Here is a 23,051-nt window from a genome sequence, read left to right on the forward strand (position 1 = left end):
GTTCATCAGTATTGTATGCCAATTTGCTTGCATGGGTTCTGGGTAGTGGATAATGTTGTCTTGCTTTCCCAGTCACCATTGGAGTGAAGCAGAGTTGTATGTTTGCTCCCATGCTTTTTAACAGGATGTTTTCAACGATGTTGTCAGACACCTTTGAGGACAGAAATGGCATTAAGGTCAGCTACTGAACTGACTAAATTATTTAACTTGAAAAGGCTACAAGTCAAGACTAAAGTGGAGAGAGTTGGTGCACTTATTGTTCACAGATGATTGTGTACTCAGTGCAGCCTCTGAGACTGAGATAGAAAAATAAGAGTATGGATTGTTTTTCTGTTGCTTGTGCTAATTTTGGCCTGACAAAATGGAACCATCGGTTACAGCAAATGGAGAGATTCTGAATGCTTTGGATGTGTTGTCAGTGTACTTTCCAGGAATGTCCACATAGATGATCAGGTTGACACACACAGTACCAGAGCTAGTTCAGTGCTTGGGAGGCTCTGAAGGAAAGTGTTGCTGCCTATCAAACTGGAGGTCTACAGAGCCATTGTGCTGACCTCATTGTGGTATGCCTGTGAAACCTGGACCGTACCCCAGTGCCATGCCAGAAAACTGAATCACTTCCATTTGCATTATCCTAGGAAGATTCTGAAGATCACCTTGCAGGATAGGGTACTAGACAAAGAGGTCCTTTCTCCAGCTGAATTGCCAAACACTCAGACTCTCCTGGAGAGAGCACTACTCTGATGGGCAGCCTACATCATTTGAATGCTAAATATACATTTTCCTAAATGACTATTTTATGGAGAACTCATACAAGACAAGTGCTCACATGGAAGTCAGAAAAAGCATTACAGTGACACTCCTAGGGTCTTTCTGAAGAACTTTGGGATCAATTGTGAGACATGGAAGGCTGACACAGGGATCATCCAGCATGGTGTGCCCACATCAGTGAAAGCATTGTGCTCAAGGAGCAAAGCAGAATTGCAGTAGCTCAAAAGGAAACCTGGGATACACATTTAGAGGCATCTCAACTCCAGATGTTCATATAGACCATTTGTGCCAGACCTGTGGTGGGGCCTTCTGAGCCATATTGGTCTTGACCCCAACATAGTAACGTCATTTTGGTCCTATTGGAACACAAAGGACAGCAACTTAAGTGTTTATTATGTGTCAGAGACTGTACAAAGGAAAAAAATGAGCCATAGACTTCTGTTGCCCCTCCTGTGATAACTATGGGGCAGTCAGGTTAGCAGAGAATGCTGAGAATTACACAATTTACAGACCATCAATAATTTTTCATTTTACTGCTAGTATTCGGAATGTGAGTTCCTTGTTAAATGACCAGTGAATGGACGTATTGTTAGAAGAGCTGAATCATATCAAACTTGACTTTCTTGCATAAATGAAACCTGAAGAATGAAGGGAATTGGCAGCTAAAAGGAAGATGGTTCCCAAGTACTCCTCAGAGGCAGAGACAGTAGTTTGGGCTGTGGATTTCATATTGGGGGGGGGGGCAGTGAGGGCTAAGTGACTTGCCCAGGGTCACACAGCTAGTAAGTGTCAAGTGTCTGAGGCTGGATTAGAACTCAGGTCCTCCTGAGTCCAAGGCTGGTGCTTTATCCACTGCCCCACCTAGCTGCCCCTGCTTTCATAATAATTTGTTGTTTGGGCATGTCTTTGGGAGTCTTGGGGACACCAAGGATCAGCTGTCCATGGGGTTTTCTTGGCAAAGATACTGGAGTGGTTTGCCATTTCCTTTTCTAGTATTTCATTCAATCAGGGGTTAAGTGATTTGCCCCAGGGTCACACGGTTAGTGTGTGTCCCCTGTTGTATTTGAACTCTGGTCTTTCAGACTCCAGGCCTAGTGCTTTGTTCACTGCACCACCTATGCCTAGAGGCAACAAGAATCGTTTTATGGGATATTTGTTCAGCATAAACCAAAGTACTAATGATAAGTTTTTGCAAAAAGAACATGATGAAAATAATTGCTGTGTATGTGCCAGTGTCTGTTCAGCGAAGCTTGATAGGGCCCTCCAAATCAAATCAACAGATACTTGGTATATCCAGTGAATAGGAGTTGGAGGAAGTAAGGATGGGGCAAAATAGATCGGAAAGAGTGGTTTTAGGAAGAAGGGATTAGAGAGCTTAAAGACTTGTAGATGACACAACCCACACAACCTCTACAATGGAATCATAGAGTTTTGTGCTTCCCCCCCAAAAAATCAGTAAGCACTTGGGCATATCAAGTTGAGAACAGTCCACAAAGATTGCAGTAGATTATATTTTTACAGAAAGAAAAATTACTTGCTTTTGATGTGGCAGTTATCCCTGTGTTAGCTGTCCAGTCAAGTCATCGACTCATCAGAGCTCAAATCAGGTTAGTAACACAAAACAAAAAACAAGAATAATGAGAAACAGATATGGTGTGTGATTGAGATGACTTAACCTTGAATTAAACAAGTACTTGAAAATGAAAAATGGGAAATGGATGACAGAAATGACATTGATACAAATTATAATAGTTTCATCCATAGATTTAATGAATGTAAATTAATTGTCACAATAAGGAGACCAAAAGAGTCCCCTTAGACATTTGGCTTAATGAGGAGAGTGATAGATGCCAAATGTAACACTGGATTATGATATAAAATAATTTGTAAAACCTTTAGAAAAAGGATATTGGATGATTATAAATAGTATCTCAAAGCAGAGAGAAATAGTGTAAGTTAAATCATTTTAAAGAAAGTTTGGCAAAATCAGCTAAGAGTCATTTCAAGGGCATTCAAGGACAAAAGAGAAAGGACTACAAACAGGAGGAAAATGTTAAAAGATTTGTAAAAATCATTTTAAAAAACCAACTTTCTAGTGGCTAGAATTTAGCACCATATGATTTGCAAAGTGCTTTACCAAAATCACCTCATTTTATCCTCACAGCAACCCCTGGGTGAAGGTCTTATTATCACCCCCATTTTATAGATGAAGAAACTGAGGAAGTCATAGGTTAAGTGACTTGTCCAAAGTCATTCACACAGATAATCTGAGGCCAGATTTCCTCAAGTCTTCTTGATTCCAGGTCTTGTGTTTTGCCTACCTGTCCATCCAGGTCAGTGGAACCATATTCTTGGACCCTTTACCATCCTAGAAATGTTTAAGAGGAGGTAAAAATGGTATTTAAAATTACAGAAACAGGAAAGGCAGCTTGATTGGACCCAGTACATATAAAAAGAACTGCCCTGGAGGTGGTAAAATTGCTTGGGCATTGAGGAACCGATTCATGAGGTCTAAGAAGGGACAGATAAGAAAGACATGGGAAGAAGGGAATTTTATCAGTTTTGAGCAAAGGCTGCTGAGCGAAACATCATTGGCCTACTTTGCCATATGCCTACTGTCCCATCTCTACAAAATCTTTATGGGAGTCATTTGTATAAGAATCAGGAGTATCCTCCGAGTAGGGAACAAGCAGACTTTCACAGGTGATAGACAACAATGCAATATGCCCTCACTGTTTCCTAATTAATTGAAAGATATAGGGAGTACGTTGTGCTTATTGTTAATTATGAAAAAAGCATTTGACTTGCTGGAACAAAACTTTTGTCTTTTGTCTCCTGTCTGTACCTTCAAAATTCTTTTGCCAATGTAACAACAGAAATAATGTATAAAATGGTATTGTGATGATAAACATTAGATGAGTTATAAAACAGGGAGATGGAGGTTTGGCAAAGGTACTCATCACTGTCGTGGAGGAGAGTCCAGGTAGAAGAGGGCTTGATTTCTTTTGTTTGGAGTGGTCTTCCTGATGTTCCTTTTTGTGGGATTGTGCTGATTGCATCAAATGCCAGAACATTTGCAGAGCCTCGTGAAAGAAATTTGTAATGACTCAAAATAGTTTGGCCTGGGTGTCCCCATAGCCAAGATCAAGGGATGAGTGTAAAGTCTCTTGTCAAGATTTCAGCATGTATTTGGACGGACATTGTCCAACAGTGTATATATCTGGGCCAGGCAATATGTGTAAGCCCTGAATTGGGCTCAAGAGTGAGTTAGATGGTTTTGGGGAAATTTCAAAAGCCTTCTGATTTTGAAAGCAAAGACCCAAACTTTTCAATATTAATATATTAGTGATGTTACTGTATGACAGTGTGATGCGGAACAGCATGATTTCTGAAGAACTAAACATGAGAACCACACAGGGTGATAGAGAAGGTATGAGTAGGCTGGGCCATGGAATAGCTGAGGACCTCTGAAGGAGTTAAGAGACCTCATGAAAGAATCACACCTTAGGAAGAGAAGGTGGTTTGGCCACACGGCAAGAGTGAGGTGTGACAGGTGATCAGCCAGAGTGTTTCAAGAACACCTTGGTGATATTGGGTGAAAGTGAGGAACTTCTAACACTTTGATTGGCCCATCTGACAAGCTTTTGGAGTCCAAGAAGCACACACAGGGGAGGCCGGCAGAGATGGGTTGTTATCCACAATTTTGAAGGGAACTCTTGAAAAAAAAAATCACAGGTCTCTTTGAGTATATGAGTATGAATCAAAGCTGTCTTTTAAATTGAATTTACGTGTCTGCATATATGTTTTCCCCCAATGGATAGAAACTCCTTGCAGACAAGGAGAGTTTTAATCTTTGTCTTTCTTTCCCCAGAGCCTAGCACAGTGCCTGACGCATAGGTATATAAATTCAGACTGAATAAAAATGCTCTGCTAGAACATTTACTAGAAACAACTGGGTGGCACCGTGCATAGAGAACTGGTCCTGAGCTCAGGAAGACCTGAGTTGAGTTCAGATACTGCCTCAGACAGGTACTACTACTGGACTGTGTGACTTTGGGCCAATCACTACCTGTGTTTGCCTTAAGTTTCCTCAGCTATAAAAATAACAAGCCACCCACCTCCCATGGTTCTTGTGAGGATAGAATGCAAACTGCTTAGCACAGTGCCTGGCACATAGTAGGTGCCATGTAAATGCTTATTCCTTTTCCTCCTTCCCCCCCCCCCCTTACTAGAGAGACTGTTAATAAAAAGACAGCACCAAAAGTATGTGGGTTTAATTAAGTGCAATCTCAGTGAGTTTCTAGTAGGTCATTTGGAAGGTGGAAAAGTAGGGGGGGCCTGACCAGTACAGTTGGGAATCAAGCTGAAACCCATGTAAATGGGGCTGATTTTTACCTTGCCACTCCGTAAGTCAAGTAATTAACAAGGCCAACCTCTTAGTTACTGTAAAACTTATGATGATAATGTGAGCCTATAAGCTTCCAACGATGCTTCTTTGCCTACCATTCTTTGTTGGGATTAATAGTATACTGGCAATGACTGAGATTGCTCTATCTTGAAATTCCTTTATTCAAATAGAATCTGCTGAACCTAAATTCATATACATTTCCTTCCATTAGTTTCTGCTTTGTGTTCACATTTGCTTAAGACCGAATGCTTGTGTTCAGGAGAATTGGGCACTCACTGATGGCCCTCTTTCAGCAGCCATGTATGGGTAAAGCTGTTCAGCTGTGTGCTCCTCCCTCTGAGATGTGAACAGAATCTGTTCTGCTGAAGTCGCTGTTCCACTTTTCTGCTTTCTATATTTGTGCAGGAGCAGCAGCAGCAGCAGCAGCAGCAGCAGCAGCCTCTAGCTGGCGAGGCCTTGTGGCTGCCTGGCCGTGTGGGCTCACACGCAGCTCCCACACCACTCGATTCAGAGCCAAGGCTTGCAGTCTTTGTCCTTTCTTGTGTGCTTTCGTCCATTTGTCTGTCTGTGTGCTTATTTGTGGAAGACTGATTTTTCCAAGGGAAAGAGGTGTGACTTATTTGTCTTATTTCTTTCGTCGGTTTTTAACTCTAGAAAATGTTTCAGAAGCTGGGAGGGAAAGGGAGGAAAAAACCATGTAACTGTATGCCCATCAAAATGCTCAAAGTTTACTGGTAGTATGTATACAAAACCAGATTATCTACCAGAGGAATGGTCTTTGGACCCATTGTGAGGAATTTTCATCGAGAGATTTTTACAGGTCAAAAGAATCCTTCCTCAAAAAGACTGGAATTGCTCTCCCTGCTTAAAAACTTTGGTAGCGAAGACTCTCTCAGAGAGTTGCTTTCCTACTTGATTTAAGATGAGAAGACCTGTTGACCCTAGGCTAGATCTGAGAAATAGGTTGGGTGAAATACCCTGTTTAAAAAATGGCTTATTGAATTGTTTTATTCAAATTTTTGCTACTCTATTGCTCAGCACTTTAATCGTCAAAACTTTTTCATGTAGTTATACTTTTAACATTTAAAAAATGCTTCTAGGTATTATCCCTATTTAATGAATTACCTTGAAAAACTTAGAGAACAATTTTGTGAATACTTGCAGTCTTAAGGACTTAAGGAAAACTTGCAGTTGCAAGATCTGGGTTTTTCAGTTTATTCTAAATAACCAAAGGGAATGTATACTCCATGCTTAATACTCTTAAGTTTCTCTTGGTTTCTTCTTTGTTGCTGTTGACTGTTCCTCCCCGCTCCTCTGCTGTTCCCCTCACCCCCCCACAATCCTAGGATGTACTGTGGGGAACAGGACTTCAAGTGGAGAAGAGGAGGTTCTGTCTGTATTTATAGCCATGCCTGGATAGGAGAGTTTGATGGTCTTAAGTGCTGGATAAAAACACCTTCCTAGAGGCATTCTTTTCCCACAGAGGTATGGTGATGCTGCAGAATGCCATATAATTATTTGCTGATGTGTTCTAGTTATGTTTAGAAACAGCCTTGCCATCACACACACACACACACACACACACACACACACACACACTAAGCATAGTCCTAGGCACATAGCTGATAAGGAGCACTCAATTTGTTGGCTTCATTGATTTTGAAAACTGTTCTTTGAATGATTAAAATTCCTGCTTCATTTTCCCTTTCTTTTTAAGCTGTTGATTTCTCTCTGGCTTCTCCATCTGTAATGTAAATCATTGGAGATTACAAGGGGGAGAACTTCATGGTTATATAATACGAATTTCAGTCAAAAATGAAATGAATGGTTAAACAGTTTGACATAAACGCCATGTTAGTTTTGAGATCTATCAACCTCATTTGGCAATAAAGTTTTATTTTGGTCTGTCAAATAGTCTGCCACTGTCCCCATGTTAAAAAGAGAGGTAGGTGACCCAAGCATGTCTTTCTTTGTGTCTTTCAAGGTGACATATATTATACTGTATACAAGTAGGTGCTCAATAAATATATTGATTGAGTAACTAACCTGGGATATTTTGTACTTTGAATTTTGAAGAAGGGGTTGCTGGATTATTCATTACATGAATGCATAGATTGGCTTCGATTGTGCTATGAAAACCCTATCAATTCTATCTACATACAGTACATGTAATTTTGAATTACCTGTGGTAATGGTAGATACGGAGAGGGTGTATAAAGAATCTTGAAAATCTATTTTAGTCACCAATTTTAGCTTGTTTTTTTTTTACTAGAACTGCTGAAAGTACAATTGATTTTCATTTAATCCTCTTGTTTGTAAATCTTTCCACTTTTGGGGGTGCAGTTGGAAAGTGAATTAAACGAAAGTGAACTATGAAAGGGAGGAGAGAAGTAAAGGACCCACATAAACAATAAATTGACTAATTAGTTCCTACATTATAAACTGGATGTTTTTGAATAACATGTTTTTGTGAACTGGAAGATGTATTGGTTTATAGAGGAAGAATAGTCACAAGAGAAGCAAAAGGCATAGGTAGAGTCTCTGTCTATGATCAAAATGAAAATACAGCCTAAAGATTTATGGGATTAACAGCGATTCAGAAACTGTTGGTCAGAATTGATAGCATCTTCTTTCTGAGCACCATAATTAATATTTGATTATACCTTATCCCTAATTGCTGATTGTGCAGGTCCCATCTCCCTAACCAGATTGTAAATTTATTGAGGGCAGATAAATACTGAAACTTCTTCCTAATGAATCTTTCACTGGGCATATGCTCAAACTCTTGATTTAATAATTTTCTTCATTTTCTCAGTTCTCATTTTACAAACCAAAATGAAATCAAAGCACTGCCAGACTAGATATGGAGAACAGGAGGGATTGAGGAGCAGCTGGGGTTTTATTAATGGTTTGAAGAAAATACAGGAAAATATGTTAATGGGTATTTAAATATGAAATTGTTTTTAGAAGGGTGCTTTCAGAACGGTGGGAAAGGGTTGAAAGAATATAGTGGTGCATGTTTACCCAACTTCCTTAATCATAAGGTGTCTAGAGCTTGATTGGGTTAGGATTGGATTAATTTGATCATTCTTTTGGTGGCATGAATCTTGACTTTCTGCTAAATGATCTATTTTTCGTTGACTGACTGAAGTAGATAGTGATGGGGAAGAAGGACTGGGAATCCAGTGGTGTTTTTGTTCTGCCTTGCCATAAAGCTTATAAATATGCGTGTTACAGATGGTAGAATGTCATCACATTCTAGATTCTGGATCTGTTGTTTATAGTTTTGTAGAATTATGAAATGTAAGAACAGAAAGGGATTGAATAAAGTTTCTGTCTTTTATCAGAGCTGGACAAACCTCCTTAAAAAAAGACCATACGGAACAATACTGCATGAATGCCCTTGTTCGTGTTTCCTTGCTCTGGGTGGTGTTAGGACAGATGGTGCAAGTAGGGAAGTTGGCTGCTCAGTCTAGGTTGATAGAGATGACGATGATAGAGATGTAAGATAATCTGTAAAGGTTTTTCCCGTGGTAGTCACTTAACATAAGTGGGAACGGAGCCTGGGTGTGTGGAGATAGATTTATAGGAAAAGTGGGGAAGGAAGAGAGTGAGGAGACAATGACCATAGATGTGGTGAATTCATAGTTGGGATATAGGCTGTATTAAACCTCACCTAGAGATTAGGAAGAAGGATAGGGAGACAAGATAATAATGTGAAAAGGATAATTCTGTAGTCTCTAGGTCTTCTGTTCAGAGTCATGAAGTGAAAAGTTGTGAAGACATTAAATTTTCTATTCAGACTTGAAGCTGTTTTGATTCCTTTCTGAGATACTAAGCCAATAGCTATATTTATAGAACTTGTTTTGACATGGTGTCTCACCCTGGCCCTTGCCTTCCTTACTGGAATCCAGCTAATGTTGCACTCTGGCTGGCTGGGAAGGTTGACAGAAGAAAATGTACAGATATATGCATTTGTGTGATCAAAAAGGGGGTTCCCAATTTTGTTATGAAACCAGCTTCACTATTTGCACTGCTTGCTGCAGGAGCATGAGTTGAATGTCTGAGAGAATTTAGGAAGGCAAGACATAATGCAAACTACATTTGGGCCACTGTTAGGACACCTAGGTTATCACACAAATTTCAGCTATTAAAAGTAGAAAGCAAAAAAGCTTGCTTTAGAGGAGTGGTGGTTTGATCAGTATTTTTGATTTGTGGTCATCAGAGAATTATTCTTTTATACATGTTGGGATTTAACCTATCCCTGGAGGAATAGCAGGAAAAAGATGCCTTTAGTTATAAGGTGAAGGTGAAGCCACTTCTTAAAGCCATATTGAAAAGGAACTGGGAACCGCCCCCCCCCCCAAAAAAAATAAAAAAAAAAAGGAAAGGAACTGGACTTGAAATACCTTGAGATCCAAGCTAAGTTATTAGGACTAGTAACCAGTATTTTCGGAGAGCAGATAACATGCCAGGAGTATAACATTAAAAATACCAGCAATCCACCAAAAGTAGCCATTTAATTGTTTTCTATTTAGTTATTGTATTTGTATTCCTAGCACCTGGCATTGGGCCAGGCACACAGTAAGCAGTTGATAGCTTTTGAATCTCAAATGTGGTAATGTATTTAAAATCCCTTGAAGATAGTCTATGTAGTTCCTTTGAGTTGCCTTAGTTGCCAAATTTTGGGAAATCCACGATCTCTTCAATGTGGGGACTCCTGCTACAGGTTCAAATGGCAGTCCCTCTGTGCCTTCTTATACAGATAAGGACATGGTGGAGGAGGATCTCTACCCAATTGAACTTTAAAAAAAAAAATTTGAAGAAATTTAAAGAACAGCAATCTTTGGGGCTGTTGTCCCTTGCTTTTGCTACATGACCTACCCACCTCTTTTTCTGCATGTCTTTTTCATGCAAAGTCTTTTGCACCATTTCTTTTCTTTTCTTTTTTTTTTTGCAGGGCAATGAGGATTAAGTGACTTGCCCAGGGTCACACAGCTAGTAAGTGTCAAGTGGCTGAAGCCAGATTTGAACTCAGGTCCTCCTGAATCCAAGGCTGGTGCTTTATCCACTGCGCCACCTAGCTGCCCCCTTCTGCACTATTTCTAACCAACAAATCACAGTTGGGTGCTACAGCCTCATTCCTACCATACATTTCCCTATTGCCTTTGGGTCACCAGCAGTTTTGATTCTTTGGAGATGAACATAATTTTCATTTATTTCTTTGGTTGTTTGTTTACTTATTTATTTATTTTGTGAGGCGATTGGGGTTAAGTGACTTGCTTAGGGTCACACAGCTAGTAACTGTATAGTGTCTGAGGTCAGATTTGAATCTAGGGCCAGTGCTCTATCCACTGCGCCACCTAGCTGCCCCTGAACATAGTTTTCAAAGTTTTAAAAAAAGTTTATATCTTGTTTTTATATCACCTCTCCCCCCCCCTCCTTCCCCTTTCCATTCTCATTATAGAGTCATTCTTTGTAATTAATAAGAAAGAAGGAAAAAATTAAGTACAACTAACCAACACATTCACTGAGTCTGGCAGTATATGCACCATTCTGAAAACTGGATCCATCCCTTTTGAGAAGTACGGAGGGAGGTGCAGGTTTTCGTGTCTCTTCTGAACCAAACTCAGTCATTATGATGACAGTGTTTCAGGGGAAAAACTTGTTTTTTCTGTTTATAGAGTTGTAGTCATTGTGTACATTGTGTAATGATTGGAATGATGCCACTTACTGAAGACTTGCTGTGGGAAAGCTCCGCCATGAGGAAAATGCCTCAGAGGGCAAGGCCATATGGCTTTTCCTTGGCTTCAGGAAGTGATGTTTGCTCATGGGTGCTGTCTATCAAGGCTACTAGCCAATCAACCTTGAGGAGCCTCCTATTTTCTGGGAGGAGACAGGGAAGGAGGAAAGAGGGCCTGCACGGAGAGCTCTTTTGGGTTCCTGACTTGATGGTGGTGGTGGCGGCGGCGGCAGAGGACTTCACAGGAAATTTGAGGAAAGATAGGAATGCCAGCCAGGCTGTTGGAATTCTGTTCTCAATCTTTTTCTTTCTATTTTTCAATAAACCCTTAAAAACCTAAACTCGTTTTATCAGAGATTTTAGTCAGTTTCCCCCAAAACTGGGGAACAGATTAGAATCCACATTTAGAATCTTAAATTACACAATTGGGTAATTTATTCCTCTTGGTATCACTTCATGGATTTTCTCATGCTTTTCATATTGATCGTTTCTTACAACACAATAACCTCCCATGATATTAGTATATGAATGAATGGAAAACATTTATGAAATACTCACTAGAGTCCTTTAAGCATTGTGCTAAGTGTTGAAAATAAAAATACAAAAAGGAAGACAATCCCTGACCTTGTTATTCACTTGTATCCAACGGGACCTGTATGGATGCCAATGCTGTCCATGGAGTTTTCTGGCAAAGATACTGGAGTGGTTTGCCATTCTTTCTCCCGTGGATGCCCAGGGTCACACAGCTAGTAGGTGTCTGAGGCTGGATTTGAATTCAACTCTAACCACTGATCCACCTAGTTGCCTTTTGTCACGTACAGAAGCTTAATTTCTAATGGGAAAGACCAAATATTAGAAGAGAGGGAGGCCTGGGAGCTGTTTTGGTTAGGCAAGTAGAAGAAATGGTGATTGGAATCATAAGAATTGATTGACATATCCTTTCTATGAAATGCAGAAGTGGTTGTGTTGATTTGATTACTCTTTCTACTTAGAAGTGGAAAGGGGAGAGGGATTGTATACATGCCATATATCAGAGCTGAAAAGACCATATGGAACAATGCTGCGTCATGAGAGGAAGATGTCCAGGGAGCAGTCAGCCTTCGGATGGCTCTGGTTAGGGGCAATGGGTGACATTTAAAGTGACACAATGAATGTTTTGCTGTATATGAGACCTCCTTAGCCTTAGTTTTATAGCCGTGTCGCATCACTGGGTGAATATGTTAAAAAGGGAAAGGCTGGAGCAGGCATTTATTAAATGCCAAACTACCTCATTTGATTTTCACAGCAGCTCTATGAGGTTATCCCCATTTTACACTTGAAGAAATTGAAGCATAATTGACCCAGTCACATGGCTGGTAAGTCCCAGAGGCTGAATTTGAACTCAGGTCTTCCTGACACCAGGCCAGCACTCTGTCTACTATGCCACTTAACTGCCTCAAAAAGTTTTTGTCAGGGAGCTACTTAGGATAATTGATAAAGTAATCCAGTATATTGACCTTAATTGGAATCTACTCAGTGATTCAGAAAATAAGTATCGTGGCCCTTATAGTATTTCTTAACTTTATAGTTATTCTTCCAAGAATCTTTTCACTTGCCTGATTTTATTTCTTTCTCTTTTTTTTTGTTTATCTATGTTTTATTTATTTTGTGAAATATTTCTGAATTACATTTTACTCTGGTTACACCCACACTTGGGAGAAATTGTGGACCCCCTGAGACTCATGGGCTTGTGTGTTTGACACCTCTGCATAAGAGCAAACCTCTGTCCACTTGTACTGGGAATTGTAATCTTGGTTTTCTTTCTTTATTTCTTTTTTCTTTTCTTTTCTTTCTTTCTTTCTTTTTTTTTTTTTGGTGAGGCAATTGGGGTTAAGTGACCTTGCCTAGGGTCACACAGCTAGTAAGTGTTAAGTGTCTGAGGCTGGATTTGAACTCAGGTCCTTCCTGAATCCAGGACTGGTGCTCTATCCACTGTGCCACCTAACTGCCCCCTTGGTTTTATTTCTAATGTTGGGTATATTGCAGAATCATCCCTTATTTGCCAAGTAACTATCTGTCCCTATGGAACCTTTGGTTCCAGGTCCCACCTGGGTTTTCAGGTAACTAAGTATTCTTATGTGCTAATTTCTTCAGTAGAATAGTTATGAAAATACTGAGTTTAATTTGTTATGGGTGTTTTGGGCAATAAATACTAATTATAAAATTCTTTCAGAACATCAATGTTATAGAAATCCTTAACAAAAAAATTAAGGTTATATGCTACTTTTAAATTTTATCAGTGCTCTAGAAAAAGTTGTCACATTGTGCCTACATGGGGACTACCATATGGTATAGCTGAGATGAGTTGGAGAAGTGGGAATGAAATGAAAATGTAATTTGAGTGAGTAGTGTTTGGTGGACTCATTGAATAAAACAGATTTGGGCTTATGGCAGGGCAGAGAGACTAAGACTGAATTTGAGCCAGTAATCCACAAATGTTTATGGAAGGGTCAAATGAGTATTAGGTGGTTGTGTTAAGGTAGCTAGCCATTCAAAATGGAGAAGTTCCCTTTCATGGTCTCTAGGCCTTTGCAAACATTCCTGTTTTGTGGAGTGGAAGTCCCTTAGGGGCACTTATCTGCCCCATAACTTTTCACATCTCTTTTGACAGGAGCCATGAGCAGCAGTGGCCAAATAATATATATCTACATAACTAAAATGTTAGGTAAAAAAACTAGTTAGATCCCACTGCATAGGTAATTTGCAGAGCTGAAAGCTATTCATTTGCCACTCCTACCATGTGTGAATCCCCATCTGTGCTCTAATAACTGGCTGTTTTCAGGCTCCCTACAGTGCCTACTATGGCTGCCAGGGTGATGAAGATAAAGGAACTGAAGTGGGGAGATTGAACTAAGGACCATTTTCCTTCACAAATCTAAATTACTATTTTCATTGCCTCACTTCTCTACCCTTGACATCAATCAATAGACATTTGTTAAGTACTCACTAGGAGCCCTGTAAGCTTGAGGATACAAAAAGAGACAAAAGATGGTCTCTGCCCCCAAAGAACTTACAATCAAATGGGGAAGGACAACACACAAACAACTATACAAAGCAGGCTACATGCAGGATAAATAGGAAATCAAAGGCCCTCCTAATCAATCAATTAATTAATCGATTAATTAATTAAGAGGGTTTGGGAAAGGCTTCCCGTAAAAGATGGCATTGTGGTTGGGATTAAAGGAAGCCCTTAGGTGAAGATGAGCAGGGAGGGCATTCCAGGGGTGGGGGACAGTCAGAGAAGATGTCCAGAGCCAAGAGATGAAGAATTGCCCTGTTCATGGACCAGCCAGTGGCCAGGGCCACTGGATAGAACCGGGTAGGGAGTAAGGTGTAAGAAGAATGATAGGGAGGAAGGGTCTAGGCTGTGAAGAGGAGATTCGAATGCCAAAAAGCATTTTGTGTTGGAGCCACTGGAGTTTATTAGTGATCAGACCTGCACTTTAGGAAAGTCACTTGGCCATCTAAATGGAGGGTGGACTGGAGAGGCGGCAGATCCACCAGGAAACTATTTGTAGCAGTGCAGGCTGGAGGGGGATAAGGCCCTGCCCCACAGTGGGGGTGTCAGAAGACAGAAGGGGGAATGTTGCAGAGGTGAAAAATGACAGGCCTTGCCAACAAATTCAGTATGAGAGGACATTTCCTGGAGGTTCAGGAATGAAAGTGACTGAATATCATACATCTCAATACACATACATGCGCGCATACACATTTAAACTAAACACCCAGGTACAAAAGTAGTAAGAACAGAAAATGAGATACTTTTTTCTCCTGTAACTGTAACTGAAACTGTTCATTTGAGGGGAGGAGAAATGGTAACTAATGAGGTTTCATGAGTTAATTTGAAAGGAAAGAGAAGGGAGAGAGAAATATACTTTATAAATTCCCTTTTTCTACATTCTAAGAGTATAGAGTACTAAAATATGTAGACTTGTTTCAAGCATTCATTAGTCATTCACTAAATGTCTACTTTCAGAAGTAAAAAATGTCATTGCTTACTGTAGTAAACGGATGGAAGAGAGTTAAGAAATCCCTATTCTTACCATGCTGATTTTGAGTACTTGGAATACTTTTCATTAATACAGGAGTCTTAAAAGGCAACATATTGATGGTTCTTTGAGATATAAGGTATACTTTCTTGATTGTGAAGCCTCTTATAATTAATTATCCTGAAGTCTTTGGTCACTTAGCATGGAATGATGGAATGCTTTTTTGCTTTGTTTAATTAGTCAAATAGTTAAAATTCAATGGAAAAAAATCTCACTTTTTACTAAGGAGTTAGATTTTAAATTTTACTGTACAGGTAATATGCTTACATTTTAAGAAAATCTGATTTCTAAGAAAGGAATTTTAAATTATAGACTTTATTCTAGAGGCAGAAGGAATTGGAGAAAGGAGGGGACGAGGGACCACTTAGGGTATTGCTATCATCAAGGGGAGACGCTCACTTGGAGGCCCTGAATTAGGGTAATGGTAGTGTGAGAATGAAAATAAGGGTTCTGATTTGAGAGATGCTGAATGAGTGGACTTGCCTGGAAGGTTGGTGAGAGAGAAGAATCTACTGTGTCTCATAAATTGTGTACTGTCTTAGGTGATGAAAGAATGGTGATTCTCTTTGAGAGAAATTGGGAAGTTTTTAGAGGGTTGGGTTTAAGAGTTTAATTTAGAGAAAATCTTTTTTGTATTTTTTGTTTTTGGGGTTTGGGGCGGGGCAGGGCAGTGAGGGTTAAGTGACTTGCCCAGGGTCACACAGCTAGTAAGTGTCAAGCATCTGAGGCCAGATTTGACCTAAGGTCCTCCTGAATCCAGAGCCGGTGCTTTATCCACTGCACCACCTAGCTGCCCCCATAAATTCTTTTTTGTAACGAATAAATGGGGGAAGCAGAGAAGAAACACTTGTAAAACCTGGCACTGTGCTAAGTGCCAGACAGCCCCTTGCCTCGAGGAACTAACTTTTAGTGATAAGGTAAGACAGTACTTAGAGGAGAGTGGTGGTCCGGAAGGGCAGCCACGGACTCCAAGTGTTGGTTATTGAGGTAAGGAGAGTATTGAATGGCACACTCCCTGAGAGGATAAGGGATGACTGAAAGGTATGGGCCTAGCTCATCCTCTGAACTTGGGCGTCTACAGAGAAGAAACAGGAGGATGCGCTTCATACTGTCTCCCCTGGAGGAAGAACAGGTGCTTTGTGTCTTATCCCTACAGGTTAGCTAGTGCTCATTTTACACACGAAACCGAAATGGTGACAACTTGCTCAGGGTCACGCTACTAGGAGGTGATAGCTAGGAGTCTGCTCAGGTTCTCTTAAGCCAAACCTTTCCTTCTGACGGGAGCTGCCATAGGGTAGTTGTCCCATTCACTAATAAAAGCTGAATGGTTCCCTAGTGTAAACTAGTCCCGAGGCTACTTAAGTAGGAATGGGCTGTTCTTTCATCCCTGGGGGAAAGTCATAAATACTACACCCTCCATGGATTTAAAAAGCCCTTTCTATCCAGTGCTGGCAATCCGAGCTAATGGTGTTGATCTTTTATAAAGCCATGGACATTATAAAATTAAAGGAATTGAATAGAAATTAGTAATTATTTCATGCTTTGCATCCTCAGTGAAGTCCTTTTACAGTTGCCTGTTCAATAGTCCACCATAGGAAGATATATAACCTTCCTTATTATGGACCTCAACATTATTCTGTCTTGTTTGCTTATACATGTATGTGGCTTATCAACTTTGTGGACAGTATTTCATCTAGGCCTCATTTTTTTTCTCATCACCAAGGAAATAACTAGTCTGTTGGTTGATATGTGGTTTTTTGAACTTAAACTGATGTTAATTTCATCCTAACACAGGATAAGTAGCTAAATGCTCTGTCAAAAATATACAAACACACACATAAGATATAAGACTTGGGGGAGATCATCTACCATTTTGAATTATCTAGGTTATTTGGCACACTCCCAATATTGTATTTGCATTGTTACAAAAATCTCCACTGCCTAAAAAGAGAACAGCTATTATTAGCTATTAAGTTTCTTTGGTTAGAACTCAGATCTCATTTGTATTTCTCTCTCTCTCTCTCTCTCTCTCTCTCTCTTGGAAGCAATTGGGGCTAAGTGACTTGTCCACGGTCGTAGAGCTAGTAAGTGTCTGAGGTCACATTTGAACTCAGGTCCTCCTCATTCCAGATCCAGTGCTCTGTCTGCTTTGCCACCTGGTTATCCCATCATTTGTATTCTTACAGTACCATCTGTTTGTACTTCTGCTAATTAAATGTTTTGCTTTGCCCTTGTTTTTTCTCCTTTTTTTCAGAAAAACTTGGTTGATCAGGTTATGCTGAATGAAGAGTGGCATAATGAGCCCTGAGCATGCCCTCTCCATTGCTTGGCTTAGAGTACCAGGGCAAGTGAGAATAGTTTTATGAATTCAGTTCCTTTGTAGGCCAGTTGGCTTTATTCTTCCACAACCAGTATTTTAGTAATGGCCATTTGATGATGATGATGTGTTACTATTTAGGGAAGATGTGACTGATACTACATTGTGTTCTTTAAACAGTTTTATTGCTTTCTTTTATTTACATATCACAACATAACCAAGAATTAATAATGCCTTATAGGCCCTCCTTTTGTCTTTGTAAGAAAGAAAAGTAATTAAACCCGGGAATACGGTTACCAAGCCTTGTAGCATATATGCATTCTGTAGCTGAGGTACAGCCTCCTCATTTCTGGCAAAGTTGGTTATGACTAATGGCATCACAATTCCTATTAATATTATTGTGGTTGTTGTATATGTAATTTTCCTGATTGTCAGTTCTTTAAGATTTCCCCACGTTTCTCTGAATTATTATTAATAATATATTACTGTGAAATAGTAGTCATCTATTTGTTCACCCATTTCTCAGTGAGTGTCCACTTTGTTTACCTCTGCTACTACAAAAAGTACAGCTATGGCTCTTTTTTTTTTTTTAGCCCCTATATCTAAAGCTTCCAAGATGCTATGGCATTTAAGCTAAATGTAAAACATTTGATAAATAATAATGATAACAATAATGATTATGATAATAATGAATATTTAGCAATCACCATGCACCAGACACTGTGCTAAGCCCATAACAATTATTATTTCAGTTGATCCTCACGTCCATCCTAGAGGGTAGATACTAGTATTATTCTCATTTTACAAATGAGGAAGCTGGGAAAAGCACAGGTTAAGTGACTTTCCCAGGGTCACACAGTTAATAAGTGTCTGAAGCTGGATTTGAACTCATCTTTCTTACCCTAGAGCCAGCACTCTATCCACTGTACCATCTCAGCTGCTTCTAAAGCAATGGAGAGGAGGCAGCTAGGTGGCATAGTGTATAAAGCACCAGCCCTGGATTCAGGAGGACCTGAGTTCAAATCTGGCCTCAGATACTTGACATTTACTAGCTGTGTGACCCTGGGCAACTCACTTAGCCCTCATTGCCCTGCAAAAAACCAAAACCAAACCAAAACAAAAAATGAAAGCAGTGGAGAGCCTTGCTGATCATTAGTCTCTGATGGTTCATGCCAGACCCTGGCTTTTCTGACAGCCCCCTTTCTTAATGCCAATGGGCTCCTGGTTGACCTCTTTTTCAGTGGAAAGAGTCAGTTTTACCTTGGCTTTCTTGATCATTATTTAATCTAGAACAAATTTGAGCATTTTTGCTGATGTCATTGTATGGGAATTGGGTTAGATTGCCTCCCTCTCAGGCAGCCATCTTGGCAAGATTTCCTCCAGCTTCTTCTAGAGCTCTGTGCTAGAAAAAGTACTTACTGCTTAATATTTCCCACTTGTAAAGCACATCTGGTATTATGTCCCCCATAACCACTTAGCCTGAGACCTGAAAATTGGTTAAGAAATTAGATCTTCTCTTGATCATAGCTATCCATATTGTTAAGTGTTTGTTCCCTTATTGCTTTGATGAATGTCTTTTACAATTCTTTTATACTTTCTATAGTAGAAGTTATTGTCCCATTGTAACTAGAAGCTGCTCTTTACTTTCACAAGAGTGGGTCAGGCATAGACAGCAGCATCAGATATATTGCTGCTAATAGTTGGTGTGAACACACATTGGTGGGATTTCTAGCAAACAATTTGTCCTTGATCCTTACTTACCCATAAGAGCTTTATTTTTAACATGACTGGACAGATTGGTTTTGTGGTTTCCCAGCTTGCTTTTTCCCTTCTATTAACTTTCCCATCTTGAGATTTCTTTGGTTTCTGTGGTCTACCACTAACTCTGGGGTCTCCAAAATTCATTTACTTAGGCAAGAACTCAATTTCTTTCTGGTAGGACTAGGAGGCTTCGAGTAGTATCATTAGTAATACCAGGTTTTTAAAAAATATATATTATTTCTAATACTGAGAAGAGAGTTTCTTCCAAAAATTCCCAAGAGTAGGGATGTGATCTAAAAGTTACATAGTGGGGACTCAGATTGTCAGGGATTCATAGTTTTTTTTGACAAGCTAGCTTTAGGCAATTTCCTAAACCTGTTGGTTCCCTTTTATGTTATATTGATTTGTAATTATACTTTGACATATTAGGTGGCATTATATATACCAGGAGAGTGAAATAATTCATTTTTTTCCTATCCTCTGCCATGATGGTGAAAGGGCTTTTCTTCAGAAGGAAGCAATAAATGTGGAAACACCAGTTGTAGTGTCAAAGATACTTTGTTGGACATGGAACACTTAATTACTGTTATGTGTTTTCTTTGTTTTCTAGAGTGAAGACAAATCCAGAGGAGAGGTGTGAAACTACAGGTATGGGCCTGATGGAGGTTTTCCTATTAAATAATCCCCAATTAGTACAATACATTGAAAAACTGCCTTCAGAAAGATGAAGGCTTCCCTTTTTTATATCTCAAGACATTTGGACATTTTCTTTTATGCCTGCTGCTATTTAGAAGCATTTTTTGGATCATTTTTCTCTTTCTTTGAGATAAAACTGTACAGTGCCTGGCACATAGGAAGTGCTGTGTTGAATGATTATTTCCTTCTTCCCTTCCCAAAAGGCCTTTAAGCAAAGCATGGTGGGGCCCCTTGCCAGGCATCTTGTAGAAGGTATTTTTGTTCAGCTTAAACTGGATGGCCTCTGCAGTTCTCTCTTCTGAGTGTCAGTCTGGTTCTGGATGGTCCCCAAAGGGCTCAACTAGGAGCAATAGTGGGAAATTGCAGAGAAAAACTTAGACTTGCTGTACAGAAAACCTCTTGACAATAAGAACTAGCCAAAAGGCCGGTATCTTCCAGAACTGGGTTTGCTCCTTTTACGGGTCTTCAATCAAAGGCAGAGGACCGCATCTCTCACATTATAGAGGGGGGATTTTTAAGTCAGATTCAGTGGATCTTTGTGATTTTTTTCATTTCTGACTTTTTATTTTTAGCTCCATGATCAACAAGCAGACTCATCAATTCTCCAGCTTTCTTCATTAAAGTTGTGTCTTCTAAGACCCTCTTAGTTTCTTGCAAAATTGTTCTCACATTTCTTTTCCTCAACTAATTTTTTGTTTTTACTTGACTTAAAAGTTGATTTTGTAGGCTGAGAAGTCAATTCTCACTTGGCCTATTTTCCCTTTTGAAAAAAACAAAAGATGTCTTTTATTTGACCTCTCCTTTTAGCTTTGCTGGGAATTTTGTTTGGTCAGTTGCCTCTTTTTTGTTTTTTGTTTTGTTTTTTCAGTCTTGACAAACACCCAGTAAGCTGTTAAATTTTCTCCTAAGTAACCTTCTGTTAATTGAATCAACTATATACCTTTCAGTTTTGCCCATTTCCGCATTTTTTCCTTTCTCTAAAGTTGAATAGTTGTGACATATCTCTGGTTTCCCTCTTCCACTGAGATTTTGAATTAAGAGATTCTCAAGCATTTTAGTGAGACAGCCAGAGAGTAGTGGCTAGAAATCTAGATTTGGAGGTAGAAAGATCTGGTTTGAAGGCTTGTCTCTAATCCATCCGGAGGATTTTGCTGGACAAAATCACTCTTTTTGTATTCCAGGTAGTTCTGAGACTGAGGTACAGAATAGGTGAAGATTTGCATTGGTAGAGAAAGGGTCTTTACCAAGGAAGGATTCCTCTCTCAAGGAAATCTCAGCTCTGGCTTTTCCTCCTTTCTTTGTTCCCCCTTAACATGCACAGTCTGTGCTGGAAAAGATTTTACAAGTGAGGGAAGTTAAAACTTATGTCTTATGCATACTTCATTCCTCACATAGCCAGCCAAAATCACCTTCTACCTGAACTGTTTTATAGCTCGTTAGTGGGTCTCCCTGCCTTAAGTTACTTGAGGCACTTTGGGTCACCCTCCGTTCAGCTTTCAAAGTGATCTGAAAACACAGTGCTTTCAACTTGACAACGTACTTTCTTTAAAATATCTTCAGTAAAACTGGTTTATCTTTGTTTATACGGTTTGGTTTCTTATTTGCAAAATAACATTTATTTTCAAAATCTACTTGTTCTTTTTTTCCCCTATGAACTTTACTTTGTAACAAATATTGTCGAATATTAAAATATAGCTTTTGTATCTGCCTGCCTCCTACAAACAGATCAGAGAAATAATGTTTAATTTCTCCTACAAATTATTTATTTATTTATTTTTAGTGAGGCAATTGGGGTTAAGTGACTTGCCCAGGGTCACACAGCTAGTAAGTGTTAAGTGTCTGAGGCCGGATTTGAACTCAGGTACTCCCGACTCCAGGGCTGGTGCTCTATCCACTGTGCCACCTAGCTGCCCCTCTCCTACAAATTAATAAACAGATATTAATAAACAGATCAGGGGAGTCGGGAGTACCTGAGTTCAAATCCGGCCTCAGACACTTAACACTTACTAGCTGTGTGACCCTGGGCAAGTCACTTAACCCCAATTGCCTCACCAAAAAAAAAAAAAGAAAAAAAAACAGATCAGAGAAATTATAATATTATATCTCCTACTAACTAGAAAGAGAACATGATATATCTGCCTGTCTCCTACAATGAACCAGATCAGAGAAATAATGTTTAATTTCTCCTACAAATCAGAGACAGATAGAAAAAAAACATACCTATGAAAACAGATCAGAGACAGACAGAAAAAAATATCCGTTTAATATTTAATTGTCCCCAGAAGAAATATAACAAAACACATGACATGTGGAGACTTCCCTCCTAAGGGAGAAGCTCAGAAGACTCCCCATTTCTGAGGTTTTATGTAAGGTTTTAGTGCACTGGTTACAGGGCGTTGTCAAATAGTATGATACAGAAAATCAACCCAGAAGCAAAAAGCAGTTTAACAATTTCAGTTATAACAAGTATGGAGGAAATACAGAAGCATCATGACAAGACTACAGGATTCCAAAAAAGGGTTTGGCAAGGATGAGGATGCCCAGATGTTACCATAAGATAGGGACTTATTATCGTGAGGAAAAAGAAGTCACTAGGTAAGGTCTTTTATCTGTTAGCTATCTGGGTTCAGTTCAGAGTTCAGTTGAAGGACATTTTTCTCCTATTAATCCAGGGTTTCATAAAACTCCCCTTGGCTAATAAGGTACCTCCATCAAATCCAGGTGATCCATATATTCGTATTAACAATATTAAAAAAGAAAGAGAAAATAAATAGCAAAACCAAGCAAAGCAGTGCATCAGCAGTGTCTCAAAGGCTGTGTATCATTCCCTATTCATCGTCTTCCACCTTTGCCATGAAAGGAAGCAGGTGCCTTTTCTCAACTCTGGCATTTAGGTTCTTTTTATTATTTGATTTGCATTGTATAGTCACTGGGTATCATTTTCCTGGTTCTTCTTATTTCATTCTGTATCAGTGCTTATAAATATTGTCTTACCTTTTGAATTGTTCATATTTCTATGAACAGTTGTAGTTCTCTTGTGTAATTATGCAGCAACATTTCATTACATTCATGTAATACAATTTACTTATCCGTCCTCCACTTGAATGGCATCCACTTTATTTCAGTTGTCTGCTAGTACAAAAGGGCTTCTGTGAATATTGTAATATAAGTGAGAACTTTCTATTTCTGACCTTCTTACATTCTATACCTGTGATTCTCTGGCCTTCCCTCCCTGCCTTCCTCGCGTTCTCCTTCCCTTCCTTCCTT

At 39.4% G+C, this 23,051-nt stretch overlaps 1 protein-coding gene across 6 annotated transcripts in view; it reads left to right on the forward strand.

Moving 5' to 3' along the window:
- The window catches only part of CELF1 (CUGBP Elav-like family member 1), a 104,404-nt gene that overhangs the window by 37,481 nt on the left and 43,872 nt on the right, over positions 1-23,051 (forward strand). For 4 of the 6 annotated variants that reach the window (XM_043972445.1, XM_043972446.1, XM_043972441.1 and 1 more), the window contains exon 2: positions 19,699-19,736. The exons of 1 other annotated variant lie outside the window; for it this stretch is intronic. The gene's annotated coding sequence lies outside the window, so the exon portion shown is untranslated. Of the gene's footprint in view, positions 1-6,446; positions 6,665-19,698; positions 19,737-23,051 lie in introns of those variants that run through there. One more of the 6 variants, XM_043972442.1, reaches the window with a different exon arrangement.

The sequence above is a fragment of the Dromiciops gliroides genome, chromosome 6, assembly GCF_019393635.1.
Source record: "Dromiciops gliroides isolate mDroGli1 chromosome 6, mDroGli1.pri, whole genome shotgun sequence".
Classification (NCBI taxonomy): domain Eukaryota; kingdom Metazoa; phylum Chordata; class Mammalia; order Microbiotheria; family Microbiotheriidae; genus Dromiciops; species Dromiciops gliroides.